Source organism: Triticum dicoccoides, chromosome 2B (assembly GCF_002162155.2).
Source record: "Triticum dicoccoides isolate Atlit2015 ecotype Zavitan chromosome 2B, WEW_v2.0, whole genome shotgun sequence".
Lineage (NCBI taxonomy): Eukaryota > Viridiplantae > Streptophyta > Magnoliopsida > Poales > Poaceae > Triticum > Triticum dicoccoides.
The window spans coordinates 738,424,284-738,447,427 of record NC_041383.1 but is presented as its reverse complement, the minus strand read 5'-3'; the positions used below and the strand labels follow the sequence as shown (position 1 = coordinate 738,447,427).

Below are 23,144 nucleotides of genomic sequence, written 5' to 3'. Positions count from 1 at the left end.
TTGATGTTGCGGTCGTATTTACGGTCCGTCTCTTGTGGCCTGGTTTACATCAACACACCGGGCCACATTTTTCTGGATGAGTTGTTCATTGAGTATGAGCAAGTCACTACTTGGGAAGCCCGGTTTCTCTTCCAACAAATTGGAGGCAAATTATCATATATTATCAACCGCCGTCTGCACTGGATGGCTCAATGGATAGGTGCACAAGTCGTCGGCACTACGTTTTGGTTAACTTCAAACAGCCAGTTGGAAGGAACCATTGGCCGAGTTGCTGATACGGCTCATACGGGGTCATTTATAACCCACCGCAGTCACCTCAACCTTCTGTGGATAATCACTAGCCTAACATATCAGGTGAAATCCATCCAATATGTTTTATATTACATATTGTTTTCTTCAAAAGAGCAATTACTTTGGTTTACAAGTTGTCCCATGCAGGATTCAAACCGGTCTATTTCACGGTTAATTATGGAGAATCTCAAGCCAACTCCTCAAGTCGTCTTGAGACTCAGGGGCTACAATGATATGACTCAGTAAAATTAGCCGGTTTCAATAAATTCAAGATCATTGAAAGGAAAATAACCCGGCCTCAGAGATTATTGCTAGATCGATGAAAATTTAAAAACCGTCAAAAGATTTCCGGCTCAAAATAAGGACTCTGGTTTAAAATCCGGCTCAAGAGACATCTTTCTCCCACAAGGCACTGAAGCTCTCAAATCAGGTTAAAAATCCGGCTCAAGGTAAAATTGTCCCTCACAAATTTTTGAAGCTTTCAAATCCGGTTTAAAGTTCCGGTTCAAAAAGAATTAATCTCTCGCAAAGTTCGAGTTCTCAGACAAAGTAAAGGTTGCCAAAAAGAACTTGCTGCCATGATGCGCGGTTCAAACATGGGTATCCTGCTTTACGGCTTATCTTATTATGGTCACTTGGGGGCTTCCTGCTCATCGAGCATAGCTGTCGGTACCCTCTTGATCGGTGTGATGCCAAATTTATGGTCACTTGGGGGCTTCCTGTTCAAACATAGGTCGTATTCGAACCAAAGAGAACATAGCTGTCGATACCCTTTTGATTAGCAAACTGTTGAACTTACTTGGGGCTTCTTGATCGTATCTGAATCATAGCTCAACCCCTTTGGGAATCGACGTGGATCATATTCGAATCAGCGTCGCTAAACAACTCTTATGGTCACTTGGGGGCTTCCTGTTCAAACATAGGTCGTATTCGAACCAAAGAGAACATAGCTGTCGATACCCATTTGATCGGCATCGCCAAGCCACTGGGGGCTATATGATCGTATCCGAATCTTAGCTTAACCCCTTTGGAACGGTTTACTGATCGTATCCGAATCAGAAGCCTCAAAAAGTTTCATTTTATCTCGGTAAAGTTTATTGCAGCCACAATTACTTAACTTGAGACCTTTTTTAGGGATTATATCTCAAATATATATAAATGTTTTATGATTAACCTGGCTTGACTTTTGACTACAAGTCGCCAGTTTATGACAACCATCATTTATATGGAAGCATTGGCTTCTAAGGATTGGGTTATCACCCTTATTACACAGGTCATGTAAACCGGCAGTACAAATTCAATATCACATTGGTCATTTGGAGGCTTCCTGTTCAAACATAGGTCGTATTCGAACCAAAGAGAACATAGATGTCGATACCCACTTTGATCGGCAGCGCCAATGCCATTGGGGGCTATATGATCGTATTCGAATCCTAGCTTAACCCCTTTGGAACGGTTTACTGATCGTATTCGAATCAGAAACCTCAAAATTTTATCTGTTTCTTCTACAACTTTATATATTCGCAAGTATTTGAGTTATCACAAATATCATATGTGCCGGCTCTTACAGAGTTGAGTTATTAACTTCATTGTCCGGGTCACATAAACCGGCGGTATCATTCAAAGGATCATAGGGATCTTGTGATCTACTTGTGTACAGGATAAGACTACATTTGGGTGGTTACCCGCCCTGGCTTTTGACGTTAAGTCGCCAGGGCATATGTTGTTTAAACTCTTTGCAGGATTTGTAGAAGTATGACATATAAATGATTAAGTTCAAGCTCATTACCAAAGTTGATGCTTCAAAATGATTATTCGTTCTGGATTTTTCTCAAAGGCTATAAGTCATCGGGTTATAAAAATTCCGGCTTACAATGGAGGTGTATTAAATCGCCATCGGCCAAGAGCCACCGGGTATCTAAACTCTGGATTTACTTATCAATAGATGAGGTATTCAAAGTCACTTTGGCGCAATGGCTATTATTTTATTAATGGATATGATTTATTCTACACTGGAAGGAATAGTCCCGAGTCGCTGCAGGCTTACAACCCGGCACTTGGGGGCTACATTATTCAAATTGAGGTTACATCAAATATGCAAGTCTCATGTCGCTGCAAGCATGCACCATGATACTTGGGGGCTAATGCGAAGTCATTTTTTGCTCAACTTATGGAAGACCCGACTCATCACATTCTAAATGAGTTGGCCCTTGGGGGTTACCAGTTGCTCCTGTCAAAAATTCAAGGTACATAAGCATTAATCCATTATATTGAACGGACCACTATTTAGTTGGGGGAGTACAAAGCTCTTAACCTTGTGGACGTGGGTTCAAGCCCCATGGTGGAGACTATATTATATGATGTTATTATCAATTATATACAAAGTCCCAGCTCAGTATTATCTTACTAAGCCGGCCCTTGGAGGCTGCACATTGCTGATTCAAATTTACATGGTTTTATCTACAAAGTCCCTGCTCATTATTGCATAATGACCCGGCCCTTGGGGGCTACACTGGTTGAAATTTTCATGAGCATAAGTCAATTACAAGTCCCAGGTTGCTGCAAGCATGACAACCCGGCACTTGGGGGCTACGTGTGTGGAATATTCAGTTTATATGATTGGGATGAATAAACCGGATTTCTTCAAGATTGCAACATTTATTGGAGCAAGTCTTAAACCATCACTTTGTTCTGCTCAAGACTTGGGGGCTACAGGTAATATGGATATAAGGGAGAAAAATCTTCAAATTATCAGTTTTGAGCAAATCAGGAGGATCAATTACATAAACCGGTGTCAACAACAATTATGACCCGGTATCATCTATTTTATAATCCGGCAGTTTTTGGTAATGATAAGCCGGCAAGTTTTACATCTTCAAGCCGGCTGAATATCAGATGAGTATTTGAAGACCAAAATTATTTAACCCGGCGACGTGGAAGCCGACTCAAATGGATTATTTGTTTACAATATTTCTTCTACAAGCAAATTGATTGTGAAGCTGGTCTATTGACCCGGATTTTTCTAGAAGAAGGAAATAACAAGGACTTAAGGATGTTCAGGGGCCGGTTTACAAAAATTCTTAACCCGGAACACAACCTATCAAATTTGTTCTCGTGTTTATTTTGTAGCATAAGTTTACCATGGATAAATCCAAGCTAAACTTGGGGGCTAATGTCAGGGATATACCCCGCGGTGTAACCCGGCCGGAAGTATAACCCGGCCGGACTTGGCGACTCACTAATGACCCGCCCTGACTAGACGACACACTAAGTGACCCGCCCGATCCTGGCGACTTATGGGTGACCTGGCAAGCGGATCAGAGGAGCAACAAGACCCGGGGGCCCAAGAGGCTCAAGGCCCAGAAGGCCGGCTTACGTTATTATAGGCCGGCTTAAGAGGAAAGGCGTGAGGAATATCTCCCTTACAAGGAATCAAGACCCGGACTTGTATCCGGCTTGTAGTACAAGATAGGCTAGTCCTAATCCTATTTGGACTCCACATGTAACCCGACCCTCTAACTTATATAAGGAGGGGCAGGGCTCCTGTCGGTGTCAAAACCGGCGGATCTCGGGTAGGGGGTCCCGAACTATGCGTCTAGGCGGATGGTAATAGGAGACGAGGGACACGATGTTTTACCCAGGTTCGGGCCCTCTTGATGGAGGTAAAACCCTACATCCTGCTTCATTAATATTGATGATGTGTGTTACAAGAGTAGATCTACCACGAGATCAAAGAGGCTAAACCCTAGAAGCTAGCCTATGGTATGATTGTTGTTCGTCCTACGGACTAAAGCCATCCGGTTTATATAGACACTGGAGAGGGCTAGGGTTACACAGAGTCGGTTATGGTAGGAGATCTACATATTCGTATCGCCAAGCTTTCCTTCCACGCCAAGGAAAGTCCCATCTGGACACGGGACAAAGTCTTCAATCTTGTATCTTCATAGTCTTGGAGTCCGGCCGATGATGATAGTTCGGCTATCCGGACACCCCCTAGTCCGGGACTCCCTCAGTAGCCCCCGAACCAGGCTTCAATAACGACGAGTCCGGCGCGTATGTTGTCTTCGGCGTTTGCAAGGCGGGTTCTCCTTCGTGCTCCATGTGTTTGCCGGATAGTGTCCGGTTGCTTCATAAATGCTGCGCTCCTTGGCTTCTACGTTTAATAATGGCCTTCTTCCACGTGTCGCACGAATGCGAAAAGCCAGGGTATTCTTACATTTTCCCCCCTAGCTGCGCGGATAAGCTGCCTATAAGAGAGGCGAGGATCCAGATCCAAATCACACCATCCTCCTTCCGCAAGTACTCATCGAGGCACATCTGACAAAAAATCCATTCCAACATGGACAGTCGACGCGGCTCCTCTTCTCGCGCTCCCAGTCCTAAGCCAGGAGATTGGAGGAGATGCTCAGTCCCGCATAGCGAGTTAGTGGCGCTCCAAACAGAGGGATACCTTCCCCCGGCCTTTATGGTTCCGGTTCTAGCCGGACTGGCCACCTACAAGGGCGGGAAGCAGGCGGAGAGCGTCCCCAATCCCTCCAAAGGAGAGCGGGTATGCTTCGTCTCCTACTTGATAAGGGGACTCGGATTTCCTATACATCCGTTTCTCCGGGGGCTCCTGGAGTTCTATGGACTCCAACTCCACCACCTCACGCCTGCCTCTATTTTGCACATCGCGGGCATTGTAGCTCTTTGCGAGCTGTTCTTGGGCATCGAGCCCCATTTTGCACTGTGGAAGAGGCTGTTTTGCCTCGTACCCCGTTCTCACAAGGGGTCGATATATCAAGTGGGCGGAGCCGAAATATGGCGCATCGCCGGGACCGGATATCTATGCAGAAGTCCGAAGAAGGCGTCCGAAGACTGGCCTTCGGAGTGGTTCTATATGGAAGACGCCCCGCTGCCGGATCCAGTTCGGATCGGCCTCCCGGAGTTTAGCAACGCTCCTCTGAAGAAACGCCTGAGTTGGCACCCGCGGAGCCCTCAACGAGAAGAGGATATGAGCGTCCACTATCTGATGGGTCGGATACGGCTACTAGCCCATTCCGGACTAACCATGATTGGAGTCATGGCCACATGCATTATGCGAGGGGTGCAGCCGCTCCAATATAGGGGCCACCCCATGTGGGATTTTAACGGGGAGAATGACGCCACCCGTCATGGCCGCACGGTACCGGGATCGGCCGCCGATCTGGTGAAGATCCTGTCCGGCTTGTACAAGGGGGAGGAGGAGGACTTCCTCCGCACGAGTCCATTGAATGGATTCTCCATGAATAACCCTCGAAGCTAGGTAAGCGGACGCTTATATATCTGATCCGTGCTTTCAAAGATAAGTGTCTTACTTTATGATTTCGACGCAGGAAATACGCCGGGATGTGGCGGGCATAGAAAGCCCAACTCCACAACCCGAGGATCCGGGAAGATCCCTTGATCCGGCCTCCGAAGAGGATCCGGACATAAAAGTGGATTTGATTGACGGGTGTTCCACCAACTCAGCATAGACTTAGTCGCCATTACGGCTGAATACCCCGGTTTGTGTCCGGCTTCCCAGGTGAGTACGATCGAAGTCCTGACACCGTTACTTTTTTAATGCTTATTTCTGACCACCGTGCACCAATGGTGCCTGGCAGGAGGTGCCTTTACGGCAGGAAGCCGAGCCCGCGGCGACTGACCAAACGAGGTCAGCGCGGCCTAGCAGGCGGAAGAGGAGTGCAGCGCGAATCGAAACGTCGCCGCAAAGGTACGGTGCACCATTGTCCTTTAAGGGAAAGACTCCTGGGAGGCATATTAATGCTCATGATTCTTCCAGGAGAAAAAGCGCTCGCCGGACTGAGTCCGGAGAGGGTGCCCACCAAGCCTCCGCCAGCTAGGCTCCAACGCCTGGTCCGGAAGGGGAGGCGAGCGCAAGGCGCGAGCCGGACGCTCCTTCAATGGAGGATGCCGACAGGTTGTACGCCACTAGGTCTAAGGTGGAGAGCGCCATGAATCATAGGCGCCGTCGGACAGTTCTTCGTGACGCGTGTTTCTCCCCTGAGGCGTTAAATGCCTTTAATGCGGGAGACGCGCACCTCCGTGCTGCTCAAGATGGTTTAACCAAAGCCACGGAGCAGTATGTAAAGGACATACGGGTAAGGAATTTTAATGGCTATATAGGCCAGTAGCCCCCGAGACTTAAAATAGTTAAACTAATTGATTTAAGGATCATTTGTTATGCAGGATCTTACTGAGAAGAATACCAACCTGTCTCAGGAGCTTCAAGAGTGCAAGGCCCAACTTGAGGCCGCACTAGCCGCTGCCGGGGGAGCCACGGAGACCCCCGCTGGTAATTCATATTTTGAAAAGAGAAGTAGTTTATGAAGTGCGGCGTGTGTGTATAGTCTGACAATAGTATTGCAGAGGGTGCCAGACTAGATCAGGACAAGCAACAGCTACTGCGCCAGTTGAAGGCCGGCGAGAGGGTGCTTATGAAGGTGCAGCAGGAGAGGAACAAGCTCCAAGATGCCCACACCCAGCTTGGCGAAGAGCTAAAAGGTGTTCGGGCCCAGCTGTCTAGCTCCTCGAAGGAGAATCAGCGGCTTCGTCGTGGCATCTATAGTAAGTGCTTGAGAAAACTCTTTTGAAAAGAAGAGTTTGGCGAGGAAGTCGGTTGACAGAAATATGTGTGTAAGTGTGCTCACAGGTCGCCCTATGGACGAAATGCCCGGTTCAACGGGTGACCAACTTCCCGAGCTGGTGCAACTGCTTGAACGTGTTCGACAGGCGATGAGTGGTGTCGTTCAGGCCTTATGGCCTTCCGTCTCCCTACCTGAGGGCCTTGGAGGGCTTGCTGAGAAGCTTCAGGGAGTACGGCGACGTCTCCATCTGTGGAAGATATCGGCCTGCCGTCAAGGTGCTAGGGAGGCCTGGGCCATGGTGAAGACGCGGTACCCGAAGGCTGACCCAAACCACATGGCCGAGGTCGGACCTGCGGGGCCTGATGGGAAGCAGATCCCTGTGAGCTTGATGTACGGCCAAGTAGAGCTGGCCGCGAAATATTCCCAACAGGACTGTAAATTAGACAACCTGTTAGATGGGATTGAAGAGGAGTACAATCCGTCAGTTTGATGATGTAATTTTAAAATGACATGTAAAATGCCTTCTAGCCGGATTGTAGATCGTTTGCCTTTGCGGACCTTTTCGCTTCAACCTCGGGACCCAACAGTCCGGAGTGTGTCCGAATACCCTGACGGTTATAAAAGAACCGGGGCATGCATGGAGACAAGGCGTAGGGGTCATAATTGCTTTATCAGACAAGTGCCCAACTAGCTATGTTATATTACATGGTTAGTAAGAAACATCTTCCAGGGAGAATAGTTCCGTTAAGGGTTCCTTTCCCTGGGAGGCATTGCCCTAAAGTGCATGTCTGGGCTGCGAAAATAGCAGAAAAAGCATCTAGGGGTAGATAAATAATTAAGTAATAAATCATCTTTCAGGTCATCGATCGAATATTCCCTTAAGAACGCTAGCCTTCGGCTTCACCCAGTCTGAGGTACACATCCGGCTGACCCGGCAGTAACAATCGCAGAGGTGCTCCCTTTACCTCCTAGCCGAACAATCGGGAACGTAGGGGTAAGCACAGGAGCCAGGCAACCCGGCTTGGCCAAAACTTAAGTCATATCGATGCATACAATGGTGATCAAAAGGTACATGCGGAAGTGTGACACATGTGTTGGGCATGAAGCCCATATAAATAAGCTTCTGTCAAAGAAGCCCCCAGGTATAACGAGTGCGAGTGGCACATCGAGTAAGTGCGAACAAAGCACAGATCAGACCTCAAGAGGTTTGTGCTGAAGAAAGGGGAGGAGAAAGGAGGGAAAACAAAGACAGCAAAAAAATATGAAAGGTGGGCGGAGGAAGGAGACGAACCCTGAGTCCGGCGCTAGGCGTAAAATCTTCAGAGACGGGCTGCGTTCCATGGGTTTGGCTCGAGTCGGTTGTCAGATGCGTTGCGTAGACGGTATGCACCGCCGGTAAGGACTTGGTCAATGATGAAGGGACCTTCCCATTTGGGCTTAAGTTTGTCCTTTTTCTTGTCCGGCAGGCGTAGAACTAGCTCGCCAACGTTGTAAGTTTTGGCCCGTACTTCTCTGCTTTGATATCTTCGAGCCTGCTGTTGATAGAATGCGGAACGGGATTTTGCCACGTCGCGCTCCTCCTCTAAAGCGTCCAAACTGTCCTGCCGATCTAACTCGGCTTCTCTTTCCTCGTACATGCGCACGCAAGGTGAGTCATGAATTATGTCGCAGGGCAAAACTGCCTCAGCGCCGTATACCATAAAAAATGGTGTGAATCTGGTTGTGCGGTTTGGCGTGGTCCGCAGCCCCCGGAGTACGGAGTCGAGCTCCTCTACCCAGTGCGTGTTAGATTCCGTGAGGGATCGCACTAATCTGGGTTTGATGCCGCTCATGATTAGACCATTTGCTCGTTCCACTTGACCGTTAGTTTGAGGGTGGTAGACTGAAGCGTAGTCGAGCTTGATGCCCATGTTTTTGCACCAGAGATTAACCTCGTCGGCCGTGAAATTCGTGCCGTTATCAGTGATGATGCTGTGGGGGACGCCAAAACGTTGTACTTCCCCGGATATGAAGTCTATCACAGGTCCGGATTCTGCCGTTTTGACCGGCTTGGCCTCTATCCATTTGGTGAATTTGTCCACCATGACCAATAAGTATTTGTGCTTGTGGGTTCCCCCTTTAAGGGGTCCAACCATGTCAAGCCCCCAGACCGCGAACGGCCAAGTGATGGGTATAGTTTTGAGGGCGGTGGGTGGCATGTGGCTCTGATTAGCAAAGAGCTGGCAACCAACGCATCGTTGGACTAAGTCCTGAGCATCTGCCCGGGCTGTCGGCCAATAAAATCCTGTACGGAAGGCCTTGCCTACAAGGGCCCGGGCTGCAGCGTGGTGCCCGCCGAGTCCGGCGTGAATTTCAGCCAGGAGATTTCGCCCTTCCTCTTTGGAGATACACCTTTGAAGGACTCCGGTTGTGCTTTTCCTATAAAGTTCTCCCTCATGGACCTTGTAGGCTTTAGATCGCCGAACTATGCAGCGGGCCTCATTTTGGTCTTCGGGAAGTTCCTGCCTGATTAGGTAGGCTAGGAATGGTTCCATCCACGGGGCAATTACTACCATTATTTCGTGGGCTGAAGGTGTTATTTCATTGGCTGAGCCATCGATTGTGTCAGAATGTTCTGTGTCGGGTGGTGCAATTGGTTCCGGGTTGTTATTTCCGGACTCCCCTTCCCATAATACGGATGGCTTAAAGAGCCGTTCCAGGAAGATGTTTAGAGGGACGGCGTCGCGTTTTGCGCCAATATGTGCCAGCACGTCTGCTGCCTGGTTATTATCCCGGGCTACGTGGTGGAATTCGAGTCCCTCGAACCGGGCTGACATTTTTAGCACAACGTTACGGTAGGCTGCCATTTTCGGATCCTTGGCGTCAAAGTCTCCATTTATTTGGGATATTGCGAGGTTTGAATCCCCGCGTACCTCTAGGCGTTGAATACCCATGGAGATTGCCATCCGGAGACCATGTAGAAGGGCCTCGTATTCGGCTGCATTGTTGGAGTCCATGTACATTATTTGAAGTACGCATTGGACTGTGTCTCCGGTTGGGGACGTCAAGACGACGCCAGCCCCCAAGCCCGCCAACATTTTGGAGCCGTCGAAATGCATGATCCAATTGGAGTATGCGCCGTACTCTTTAGGGAGTTCGGCTTCGGTCCATTCGGCGATGAAGTCAGCCAGAACTTGCGACTTGATAGCTCGCCGTGGTTTGTAGGTTATATCAAATGGTAAGAGCTTAATAGCCCATTTTGCAATCCTGCCCGTCGCATCGCGATTGTTTATAATGTCGTTGAGAGGTACTTCGGAGGCCACCATTATGGAACACTCTTGAAAGTAGTGTCGCAGCTTCCGGGATGCCATGAACACCGCGTACGCTATCTTTTGATTGTGTGGGTATCGGGACTTGCATGGGGTTAAGACAATGGATACATAGTACACTGGTTTTTGAAGAGGGAATTTGTGCCCTTATGTTTCTCGTTCGATGATGAGTACCGCGCTGACAACTTGATGTGTTGCTGCGATATATAATAGCATTGGTTCGCCTAGGTTGGGCGCGGCCAGGACCGGATTTGTTGCCAGTACGGCTTTAATTTCTTCGAGTCCGGCCGTGGCAGCATCCGTCCATTCGAAATGTTCGGTGCGCTGGAGGAGACGATAGAGGGGCAGTGCCTTTTCTCCTAAACGAGAGATGAAGCGGCTTAGAGCCGCCACGCATCTGGTTAGCTTTTGTATTTGCTTGAGGTCTTTTGGGATATCCAATTGTGACAGAGCTCGGATCTTGGCTGGGTTTGCTTCAATTCCTCTACAGGATACAATGAAGCCCAAGAGCTTTCCGGCTGGTACGCCGAAAACACATTTTTCCGGGTTGAGCTTAATGTCATATGCTCGGAGGTTGTCGAATGTCACCCTCAAGTCGTCTATTAGAGTTTCAACGTGTTTGGTCTTGACGACCACATCGTCTACGTATGCCTCGACTGTTTTGCCTATCTGAGTGGCCAGACATGTCTGAATCATGCGCTGATATGTTGCGCCGGCGTTTTTGAGTCCGAAGGGCATTGTGTTGAAGCAGAATGGTCCATATGGAGTAATAAATCCCGTTGCAGCCTGGTCTTTTTCCGCCATCTTGATTTGATGGTATCCGGAGTATGCGTCAAGGAAGCACAATGAATCGTGCCCTGCGGTAGCATCGATGATTTGGTCGATGCGAGGGAGAGGGAAGGGGTCCTTTGGACAGGCCTTGTTAAGGTCTTTGAAATCAACACAAAGGCGCCAGGATTTGTCCTTTTTTGGTACCATTACCAGGTTGGCTAGCCAGTCCGGATGTTTGATATCTCTGATGAATCCGGCTTCTAAGAGTTTGGCTAGCTCCTCTCCCATTGCCTGTCTTTTGGGTTCGGAAAATCGCCGAAGAGCCTGTTTGACTGGCTTGAATCCTTTTATGATATTTAGGTTGTGCTCTGCCAGCCTGCGTGGGATTCCTGGCATGTTTGAAGGGTGCCAGGCGAAAATGTCCCAATTTTGCCGAAGGAATTCTCGTAGTGAGGCTTCTACATCAGGATTTAATTATGCCCCAATGGAGGCCGTCTTTGTGGGGTCCGTTGGATGGACTTGGAATTTGACTATTTTGTCTGTTGGTTTAAAAGAGGTGGACTTGGACCTCTTATCGAGTATCACATCGTCCCTATCCACCATGGAGCGCAGCGCAGTTAGTTCCTCTGCCGCTAAGGCTTCAGATAATGCCTCTAGGGCCAGTGCGACTGTCTTATTTTCAGCACGGAGTGCTGTATCAGGATCACTGGCAAGAGTGATTATTCCATTGGGTCCGGGCATTTTGAGCTTCATGTACCCGTAATGGGGTATAGCTTGGAAGATTGTGAATGCCTCTCGCCCTAACAAGGCGTGATATCCGCTGCCGAACGGGGCCACTTGGAATGTGACCTCTTCGGACCTGTAGTTGTCCGGCGAGCCGAACACTACATCTAGCGTGATTTTTCCTGTGCAGCGTACTTCTCGACTAGGGATTATTCCCCTGAAGGTTGTGCTGCTTCGCTCAATGCAGCTCCAGTCAATTTCCATTTTTTGAAGGGTTTCTACGTAGATGAGGTTTAATCCGCTGCTGCCATCCATGAGTACCTTGGTAAGACGAAAGCCGTCCACTATCGGACTGAGGACCAATGCGACTGGTGCTCTAGCTGTTCGGAATTTAGGTTTGTCGCTGGCATTGAAGGTGATAGCCGTGTCGCTCCATGGATTTGCTGTTGCTACTTGGTAGACTTCGGCGAGGCTGCGGATTGTTTGTTTCCGCATGTTATTTGATGCGAAAGTCTCGAAGACTGTTAATATCGTACTGGTACTGCTGGGCTGGTTGCCCGGGGCTAAAAAGCCTTTGCCACTTTTGGCCACCTGCCGTAGTATCCAACATGCTCGAAGGCTATGTGTTGGAGTGGCGCCCTCCGTACTGTGGATTTTGAAGGGTCCGTTGAGCCATCCCTCCAGTACGGTTCCATACCCTTTAGGGGTTTTTTGCTTTTTGGTTTTTAACCCAGGTGCTTGAGTATGACGCACTTTTATTTCAGACTGGGGTTGTATTCAGGGCCGGATTGTCCCAGAACCTAGTTTCGGTTTTCCAGGCACTCTCCATTGCACATTATTTTTGTACAATGGTCGCTAGGTCGGCGAAGCGTGTAACTTCGCGACGACTGATGGCGTTTATGATTCGCTTGTCCGTGCAATTGTTGCAGAAAATTGAAATCGCGCTTTCTTCACGGCAGCCCTTTATCCTGTTCATAACTAGGAGGAATCTGGCCCAGTAACGATGTACTGTTTCATCGGGCTCTTGCCTTATTTGAGATAGATCGCTTATGTTTGGGTGGGCGGGTGGAATTAAGTTCGGAACCCTGCCCGATTTGAGGCTCAAAGGCCAAGAAGCTTCCGGATTTGGAAGCTTGGTTTGTTAGATGCTTTCCAACGAATCTGCTCCGATGCCTGACTCTAGGTTCAGTATTTGATTGGCGTCCGTCCCTCCGCGGGAATCCGGTATGGAGGGATCGGGAATCCGGACACAGTTGGTTTTCAACATAGAAGAAGAGTCGCCGCATTGTTCCTCTACCACAACAATGTGGTGGGTAGCCTGGGGAGAGTTAATTTCTCTCAGATCGGTTTTAAGCCCAATCTGATCGTAGTTTGTAGCGACTCCCAGGGCGGCGATGCGATCCAAGAGCTCATTTACGGAGGAGAGCTCAATTGGATCTAACTGCTCGGCGAATTCTGAGCTGACGTGAAGATCGCTTTTGATGACCTGAGAGGTCACCGTCGGAGTGGTGACCGAACAGGCGGTCATAAGAAAACCACCTAGCCGGATAGTTTGGCCGGCGGCCAAAGCTCCCTTGACGACGGCGCCGTCTTTAAAGACGGGAAAAGGCATCCTTCCTGATTGCGACGGCACAGAGGAACTCTCAATGAAAGCACCAATGTCGGTGTCAAAACCGGCGGATCTCGGGTAGGGGGTCCCGAACTGTGCGTCTAGGCGGATGGTAACAGGAGATGAGGGACACGATGTTTTACCCAGGTTCGGGCCCTCTTGATGGAGGTAAAACCCTACGTCCTGCTTGATTAATATTGATGATGTGTGTTACAAGAGTAGATCTACCACGAGATCAAGGAGGCTAAACCCTAGAAGCTAGCCTATGGTATGATTGTTGTTCGTCCTACGAACTAAAGCCATTCGGTTTATATAGACACCGGAGAGGGTTAGGGTTACACAGAGTCGGTTACAATGGTAGGAGATCTACATATCCGTATCGCCAAGCTTGCCTTCCACGCCAAGGAAAGTCCAATCCGGACACGGGACGAAGTCTTCAATCTTGTATCTTCGTAGTCTTGGAGTCCGGCCGATGATGATAGTTCGGCTATTTGGACACCCCCTAGTCCGGGACTCCCTCAGCTCCCCAAAGGGAGACAAACAAAAAGAAACAACTGATCGAGAGCCAGGCATAGCGTATCTCGCTCCTTGGTCATCGAAACATCAATACCAACCCAACTAGACGTAGGCCTTACCTTCACCGTAAGGGGCCGAACTAGTATAAAACCTCTCGTGTCCTTTGTCCCGATTAACCCCTTCAAGCTTCCTAGCTGCGATGGCTCCACAACTAAGTCCTTTCACGAGGACATCTGACGTGACAATTCCACGACAATTTTGAACTTGTCAAGTTGACTTTGGAGCACATCCAACTTGGATTCCTTGACGGATTCGGTACCTTCATGCATATTAATCAAAGTATCCCAAATTTCCTTTGCATTCTCAAGACGACAGATTTTTTTGAATTCTTCGGGGCACAATCCATTGAAGAGGATATCACAAGCTTGAGCGTTGTATTGCAGCATCTTCAACTCTTCCACGCTAGCTTCACGGTTCAGTTCTCTCCCATCAAAGAATTCACCTTGCAAGCCAATACACACAATAGCCCAAACGGCAGGGTTATGTCCAAGAATATGCATTTTCATCTTATGATTCCAACTAGCAAAATTAGTACCATCAAAGTAAGGACCTCTACGGTGATAATTTCCCTCGCTAGACGCCATACTCTCCTAGGTTGTGAAAACAAGGCTATGACCACCAAAAGCTATGGAAATCAAAGCAAATGGAGACCAAAGCTCTGATACCACTTGTAGGATCAAAAATATGTCTAGAGGGGGGGTGATTAGACTACTTGACCAAATAAAAACTTTTCCTTTTCCCAATTTTAGTCTTTGGCAGATTTTAGCTATCTTAGCACAAGTCAAGCAATCTTAACACAATTCAAGCAAGCATGCAAAGAGTATATGAGCAGCGAAAAGTAAAGTATGCAACTTGCAATAATGTAAAAGAAAGGGTTTGGAGAATTCAAACGCAATTGGAGATACGGATGTTTTTGTCGTGGTTCCGATAGGTGGTGCTATCGTACATCCACGTTGATGGAGACTTCAACCCACTAAGGGTAACGGTTGCGCGAGTCCACGGGGGGCTCCACCCATGAAGGGTCCAGGAAGAAGCAACCTTGTCTATCCCACCATGACCGTCGCCCACGAACTTGCCTCACTAGCGGTAGATCTTCACGAAGTAGGCGATCTCCTTGCCCTTACAAACTCCTTGGTTCAACTCCACAATCTTGTCGGAGGCTCCCAAGTGACACCTAGCCAATCTAGGAGACACCACTCTCCAAGAAGTAACAAATGGTGTGTTGATGATGAACTCCTTGCTCTTGTGCTTCAAATTATAGTCTCCCCAACACTCAACTCTCTCTCACAGGAATTGGATTTGGTGGAAAGAAGATTTGAGTGGAAAGCAACTTGGGGAAGGCTAGAGATCAAGATTCATATGGTAGGAATGGAATATCTTGGCCTCAACACATGAGTAGGTGGTTCTCTCTCAGAAACAGCAAGTTGGAAGTGTAGGTTTGTTCTGATGACTCTCTCCACGAATGAAGAGGAGGTGGAGGGGTATATATAGCCTCCACACAAAATCTAACCGTTACACACAACTTGCCAAACTCGGTGGGACCGAATTGATAAACTCGGTCGGACCGATTCAGCAAATCTAGTGACCGTTAGGATTTTCGGTGGGACCGACATGCAAGTCGGTAGGACCGATATTGTTAGGGTTTAGGGCTTAACGTAATCTCAGTGAGACCGATTACACAAACTCGGTGGGACCGATTTTAGTAATAAGCTAACCAGAGAGTTGGTCAGGTAAACTCGTTGGAACCGATTCGCTCATTTCGGTGGGACCGAAATGTTACGAAAAGGAAACAGGGAGTTTACATTGCAATCTCGGTGGGACCGATCGCTCATCTCGGTGGTACCGAAACGTTACGAAGGGAAACAGAGAGATTACAATCCCATCTCGGTGATACCGAGATCCCTATCGGTGAGACCGATTTGCCTAGGGTTTGTGGCAGTGGCTATGACATTTGAACTCGGTGGCGTCGGATAGAAAGAATCGGTAGGGCCGAGTTTGACTTTTGGTTTAGGTCATGTGTGGATGTGAGAAAGTAGTTGAGGGTTTTGGAGCATATCACTAAGCACTATGGAGCAAGAAACTCATTAAGCAACACATCATCCCTCCTTGATAGTATTGGCTTTTCCTATAGACTCAATGTAATCTTGGATTACTAAAATATAAAATGTATAGTCTTGAGATTTTGAGCTTTAGCCAATCCTTTTATCCTTCGCATTTTGAGGATCCACTTTTCTCATCCATGCCATGCCATTCATTGAGTTTTTTCTGAAATATTTATCTTGGAATAATGTTAGCTCGGTGAGCTATATGTTGTTAGAAATTACCTAAACCACCTAGGGATAGTTGCACTTTCAGGAAGCGGCGTGTTGTGCAATGTGTAAATTGCATGGGGCTCAATATCGCTGCATGTAATTTAAGTATGAGTTAGAGATCTGACATAAAATAAATGATTCATTCAAGAAGAATAAAGCAGAATCAATCTGGTTATATACTAAAGTGGAGTAAATTCCAAATTGCAAGGAATCGGCTTCCTTGAGATATGCAAGTATGTCAAGAAAACTAACTACAACCGGATAACTAACATTTTACTCACTCTGTTTTTCGAAGCTGTGACCATCCTTGCCCCATATACGCTCCCAGTAGAGATGGTAGGCAGCGAATCTCTTCTCCTCCATCTCCACGGAATCTTCTTGGCCTGCCCTGTGGAGCTCGTCCTCCATGGCTGACAAGAAGGATTCTGATTTCAGCTTGATGATCGTTGATTTCACTTTGGAGTCGAAGTCTGAGTCCATTCGCTGGAGCATACTGATACTGTCAGAGATCAACTGCAATCTTCTATCTATCTATCTATTATATACATATGACAAAAGGCAAACAAGCCACCACGCTCATCCACATAGATATAATTATCACAGTCGTTAATTTTAGATATTGACGGCTAAGATTTAAAAGATGTAACGTTACATACAAATATAGATTTAAAAGATGTAAGGTTACATACAAATATTGTTGTATAGAACAAACCGAACATGTCACGTGTAATACGGAGGAATATGATCAGGTGTCATAAATTTTGAGATTGACACGTCCAATTATCTCTAGGGAGTCGCATGCATTGAATCTCTCCCTAATAATAAAGCACGGATTGGGTCTCCGGGTTCACCGTCACAATGCGCTTTTCTTTATGTTAATTTACGCTTACAGTTTAAATTTATATTTCTATTTTACCAACTAGAATAGTACCACCGTGCTCCTTTAAACGAAATCCTACCGACTTATATATGTACGTCAGTTGCAAGAATCAAGCAAGCCAAGACACTAGGATGAGATATATGGGTCATCTTTACCCAGGGTCACCAGCGGCATCGAAGCATCAATGCCCGAGTCGGCGGACGAACAGGTCGAGGCGGGTCCCTGGAGGAAGGGCACCAGCGGCGGCCTGCGTTGGCCCATGCGACGGATCCGACTGCTCCGGCATGGATCCAGCGGCGGATGTATTGAGACAGAGACGCGCCATCCTCTTCCATGGGCGGGCTCGACTTGCCGGCGGCAACGGCTTGCGCCATCCTCTTCCATGGGCGGGCTCGACTTAGCCGGCGGCAACGGCTTGCTGCAGTGGCTGGTCAGGCTAGGGTCCACCGCTTGAGGGCGGCGGCGCAGGAGAGGGGCATCCGGGTCCCTGGAGGAAGGGCACCAGCGGCGGCCTGCATGGCGGGCTCGACTTGCCTGCGGCAACGGCTTGCGCCATCCTCTTCCATGGGCGGGCTCGACTTGCCGGCGTCAACGGCTTGCTGCAGTGGCTGGGGCTAGGGTCCACCGCTTGAGGGTGGCGACGCAGGAGAGGGGCGTCCGAGAGGGAACGACAGGAAGAGGAGTGGGTGGGGATCGTGGGTATACGGGATGCTCGACCTATCTGATCGGGAGAGAGAGGGGTGGCTTGGGCCGCAGCTTCTATGGCGAAAGGGAAGGAGCTGGGCCGGCCTGGTAGAAAAAAAAAGTCTTTCCTTCCTTTTCTATTTTTCAAACAAGAGAAAACAAAAAGAATTTATTTGAAGGGGAACCAAGATGAAATTTGGCAAATCAAAGCACCACAACTTCAAAGAGTTATTTGGAGAATATCACATGAATTTGAAATATTTGGAATCAAAAGGAAATTCAATTGCAAGTGTGGTTATGGGTGATTCCAGAATTAATGGAATGTTTTATTCTACCTCCCTAATAATATTGGGAGGATATGTTCATGGATTATAAAGAAAACCACAATCAATTCCCTCGTTTTAAATAGATCAAAGATCTATGCAGTTTATTTATTTGTGTTTTAATGGCACGATGATATGATGATGCAACAATAAAATAAAACAAAGAATATAATAGCAAATGAGCATAGAGTACAAGAATATATTTTCATACAAATTTATTGACATATATCTGACGCGATCATGGTGGGAAGAAATATAGGCGGCCACACAGGTGGGGGTTAAAATATAGGACATTGACCTGTGTATGGGTGGGGTGGGGGGGAGGTGGTGTTAGCAATGCTTATTGAGGCTAGGTGGTGTGATAACTTTTTCTCCCGTTGCAACACACGGGCATTTTTGCTAGTAGAAAGAAAAAAATTGTCAACCAAAAAGAATAGAAGAAAAGGAAGGAATTCCATTGTAATCGTACATGTGATGGAAAGCTAGATACGACTGCAACGAAGTAGGAAACTTCTACACGGAATTCCAATCGGATCGCTGTTATCATCGTCGATGAGAGCAAATATACGTGACTCCATAACTTGCCTCGGCTCGGCTCCAACACAGGAAAAGGCGCCCAAGCTCCCATTGGTGGCGGCCTTGGCGTTGCAGGCGGAAGTTGTCCAAGCTCCATGAGCGTGGGGAAGAACCTCATTAGCATCCAGAGGAACATGCCGCTGAGCCGCTAGGAGGAACGCAAGGAAGCCCCATGAAATCGATGTTGGAGAAGGTCACCATGCTCACGAAGAATTGCAAGATCTCCGGGATATACTACATGGCACAGCTCTCGACCATGTTTCTGTTCTCCAATCCAGCGGCCAGAGCTAACACGCTAGCAGGGTTCATCCTCACATCATATTCCATGTTTTCTGCCGCCCGATCAGAAGGCCTGCTCGGTTCCTCTTTGGATCATCGACCCTGTTAGAGGTGAATACTCGCGGGCTGAAGAACTTGCTCAGGCATGATGATAGAAGGATCAACCGTTGGCCAATGCTTTGGCCAACAACACAGGCGCGTGTACATAGCCGGCAAGCTACGCAAGCAGGCAAGTGAATTGATTAGTTCTGGCTGCATCTACGCAATCAATCGACGAACACAACGCCGGTCAAGATCTCGCGGAAACACACACTACGCAACAGGTGCGTGTGCTTGCCTGAATTTTTGTTACTTTAATCTAAGTTTTACAAGCGGGATTTACATAGGTAAATATATAGCAGCTGGGGATGCAATATTCCTGATTAACTAATGAATCAGACATTCAGACATGTGGGTTCATAAATATCTTTCAAATTATCATATCATTCTCATTGCTATAGTGCAGGCTGGATTGATAGATGGCAGGTGTCGCGAGCCCTTGCTTTGAGTACAAACACAATATTCTCTATTACTATAATTATACTGACACACCTCGACCAGACCGTGTCCCGCTAACTCAGTCGTCGAACAGCTGATAAGGTCCTGCAGGAGCTCCACCGGCTTGGCCAACAATCGCTACGACGAGCACACCGGATAACAATAGCACTATGAGCGTGATGGCAGCGTGGGAAGAGGATTGTGCAGAGCGAGCTGATTGTGCGGCAGCCCACTGTGAATCGCAGCTGGTGTGGAAGTGGATACATCAGCACGTGGTGGCGAGCAGGGGGCAGTAGCTGGCATAAGAGCTGCAGCTGCTGCATCCCAAGTGAGAGCAGTTCTGGCCAACAACGAGTGCGCACGGAGATGGAAAGCGTCCGCCATGACGGCAACTTCGGCAGCGCGTCCGGATCCAATGGGATCATGAGCAATTGTGCGGTCGCGCATTGGAAGTGCTTAATTGTTTTCAGAGTCGGGTCACATTTGCTGTTTCTTCTCTGTAAAAATGTCAATAAGATGGATGAGCTCGCAGGTAAAAGCAATTATCTTGAAATGTCAATTTATTTGAATTTGTTTAGTTATGTAGACATGTCTTTGTTGTGTAAATTTCCATGAAAAGTTGATGAGATTTGTGTGACGTTCTAAAAAAAAAAACTTGATCACAAGGTTGTTTTCTACAACATTTAAATTCTTTTGAAGCAAATGTATGGCCTATCAGTGTAGATACCAAAAAAAAAACTCTTTTTATTTTCGCAAAAAAAATAAAAACTGTTTTTATGCAAATTTACATCTACTTGAAGCACGACTATGTATACGTATGTGCAAACAGCCAATTTGGTACTATCAACTTTCCCTCAATAGTTTCTCTGTGGAGAGTTTTTGTGGGTTTCTACATGAGATTCTTAATCAGGTAAAATTATATGTTTGTGGTAAGCGCTGGACTTGCTGCACGTGATGGATGGTATCTTAGTAACAAAATAAATATTATGAAAGAACTTTAGGGTTAAGGAGGAAAGGATGTCCAACAAATGTATGGCCTATCAGTGTAGATACCAAAAAAAGTGTAGATACCAAGGCACTTTTGTACATATTATCGGATAAATACGAGCTCTCGAAGATGTCGTGCAAAACAGGCAACGCAGAATCACATGGCAAAAAACCAAGGACATGAAAGCTCAATATGGTGGATAAACATATTATATTATAAACTAATAATATAGTATAGGGATACATAGTATGACATTAATCAGTCGAGAATAATATTGATAAAGCTAGAGTACGCTCGAACTCCACCTTGATCTCTATCAGTGTACCTAACCTGTCATCATACACCTACTTCAAGGACATAGTATTTGGGTGAACTGAGTGAAACTCAGATGGTTAGGTTTCGTATGGTGGAGCAAGCCTACTAGAGTTCAAGTCCTAGACTTGGCACTGGTGCTTGCAATTTTTTATATTTATTATTTCAGATTTTCATTCAGTAGGAGGAAACGTTCCCATTAGATGTGTTAGCCCAGTCCCATAGAGGTGCTCTTAGGGATAAAACGTGCATGCATGTGTTCATAGGGTTAGTGTATGTGCGTGTATCTCAATGTTTACTTTTGTACTATGTTTATCAAAAAAGACAAAGGATTGGGTCTGGAGATTTATGCAAAGCATGATTTTAAAATCTGGGTTGATGTAGTTATTGAGGGAGGAAAAATGGGACAAACAAAAGAAGAGCAAGTGACTCGACCTAAAACTACATCTATTTCATAATGACGATTACAAATGAATCATCCCATTCCAAGAGAATATAATATCTTCATGGCTGAAGAGGATCGGAGAGGAGCAAAGACGCAAGTAAACGATGTAACAATTATATTATTTAAAAAATAGAGCCACATCAAGGTAGCCTCCAAGGCAAACATAGTGACGACATTTAAACTATTTTTCACAAATGTGTTTTCTTTTCAAAATTTCATCTTAAAATTTAAGTAGAGAATTGCTATACAGACGACATTCACAGACGATTTCAGCACGACACTCCATCTCACACCATCCATTCAAGATGCCAATGTACAGAAAGTTGTTGGATTTGGCATTGGCTCAGAATCGTGACAAGCAAATGTCATCTGTGAAGTAGTTTCGATTTAAGTATGCATTAGCATGACATAATCTCAGACCTATTATTGTTAAACCAACTTATAATCGGACAAAAGTAATTAACATTTAGTGGCATACTATGTTGGTTTGACAATGAATAAAAACAAGTATTCAAATGCGAACTTACTGTTTTCTAAATAAATGTACATTAAACAATAAGATCTAGCCGCGCAAATGCGCGGGTGGACCCACTAGTTTGCTGATACGGGATAAGTACGGCTCGGAGATAAACTTCATCATGGTGCTCCTTATATTTTTGTTTTCTGACGAGAACGATCTCAGAAAGTTGCACATCTCGTGCCGCAGCTCATCGATCTGCTCGGAGAACAAGCGCAGCCTGAAGCCGAAGCTCAGCACGGCCACCGCCTCCTTCCGGGTCTCTTCTACCTGAAGTACCGAAGCAATGTCGCCGACCTTTGCTTCAAACTCCGGCATGATCGCACTTATTAATTCCCAGGAGAGTGGGTTGCCTGCCTGGCCGACGATCCTCTCCGTTGCGGCCAGATCGAGCAGCTCCTCGTTTTCTGCGTTCCCGTCGCCTACCCTCGTCTGGGTGAGGATTGCGGCACGGTGGAGCAGCTCCTCGAGCTCTAGGGACGCGGCGCTACTCCACCCCGTTGATGACTTCCCTCCCGTTTCCATCTCGCAGCCGTCGCCAATCTCCATCGATTCCCCTTCATTGCCGATCCAACCGGCGGATTGCAGCGCGCGGATCCTCTCCTCCATGCAGATTGCGGCCTGATAGAGCTCCTCGCTTAACTCTGGCTTGCCACTCCTTGTCTTCGAAATCGTGGCGGTGGTCATCTCACCCCCTCACCACTGTTCGCCGTACTTTCTTCTCCTGCCGCCGCCGCCTTTTCCTTTATCAGGTGAAGGCAAAGGGCCAGCTGGGGTTTTCTCTCAGCTCAGCCCGACAAGTAGGACCTCATGACGACCGATCCAGCCCAGCCGCCGCTGTCGTTCATCTAATTCTCTCCCGCCGCTGTCGCGAAAATACAGTCCGGAATTATTTAATATACAAAAAAAAAGAAAAATCCCAATGAAACGGCCCCCCTCAACAGAAAAGGTTTGCTGCTTGTGCAAAAAAAATGTCCAACACCCAAGAAAAAATTAAATCAACAAAACGGAAACCCACCCAGCAGGTTTGATAAAAAAGATGCACATACATAAATTACAGAAAATAGAAAAGTAAATTTAATTTGCCATGTGAGTGACTAAAGTAAAAAAAATTGATATGTATGTAAAAAGCAAATTTGCCGTGGTAGTATAGCTAATTTTGCCATGGTAAAAAAGATGTAAATTTGCCATGTAAGATAAAAAGTATAAATTACACAGCAACCAAAGTTAAAGTTTGCCGTGGCAATTTAGGTAAATTTGTTATGTCAATGAAGGTGGATTTTCCATGGCAGAATAGAAAAGTAAATTAATTTACCATGATCGACTAAAGTAAAATTTTGGCATGTACGTAAAAAGTAAATTTGCCATGATAGCATAGATAATTTTACCATGGCAAAAAATATGT

At 46.9% G+C, this 23,144-nt stretch overlaps 1 pseudogene; it reads right to left on the bottom strand.

Annotated features, from left to right (window-relative positions):
- LOC119361286 overlaps positions 1-22,426 on the bottom strand; it is a 34,181-nt pseudogene extending 11,755 nt beyond the window's left edge.
- Between the last annotated feature and the right edge of the window lie 718 nt (positions 22,427-23,144).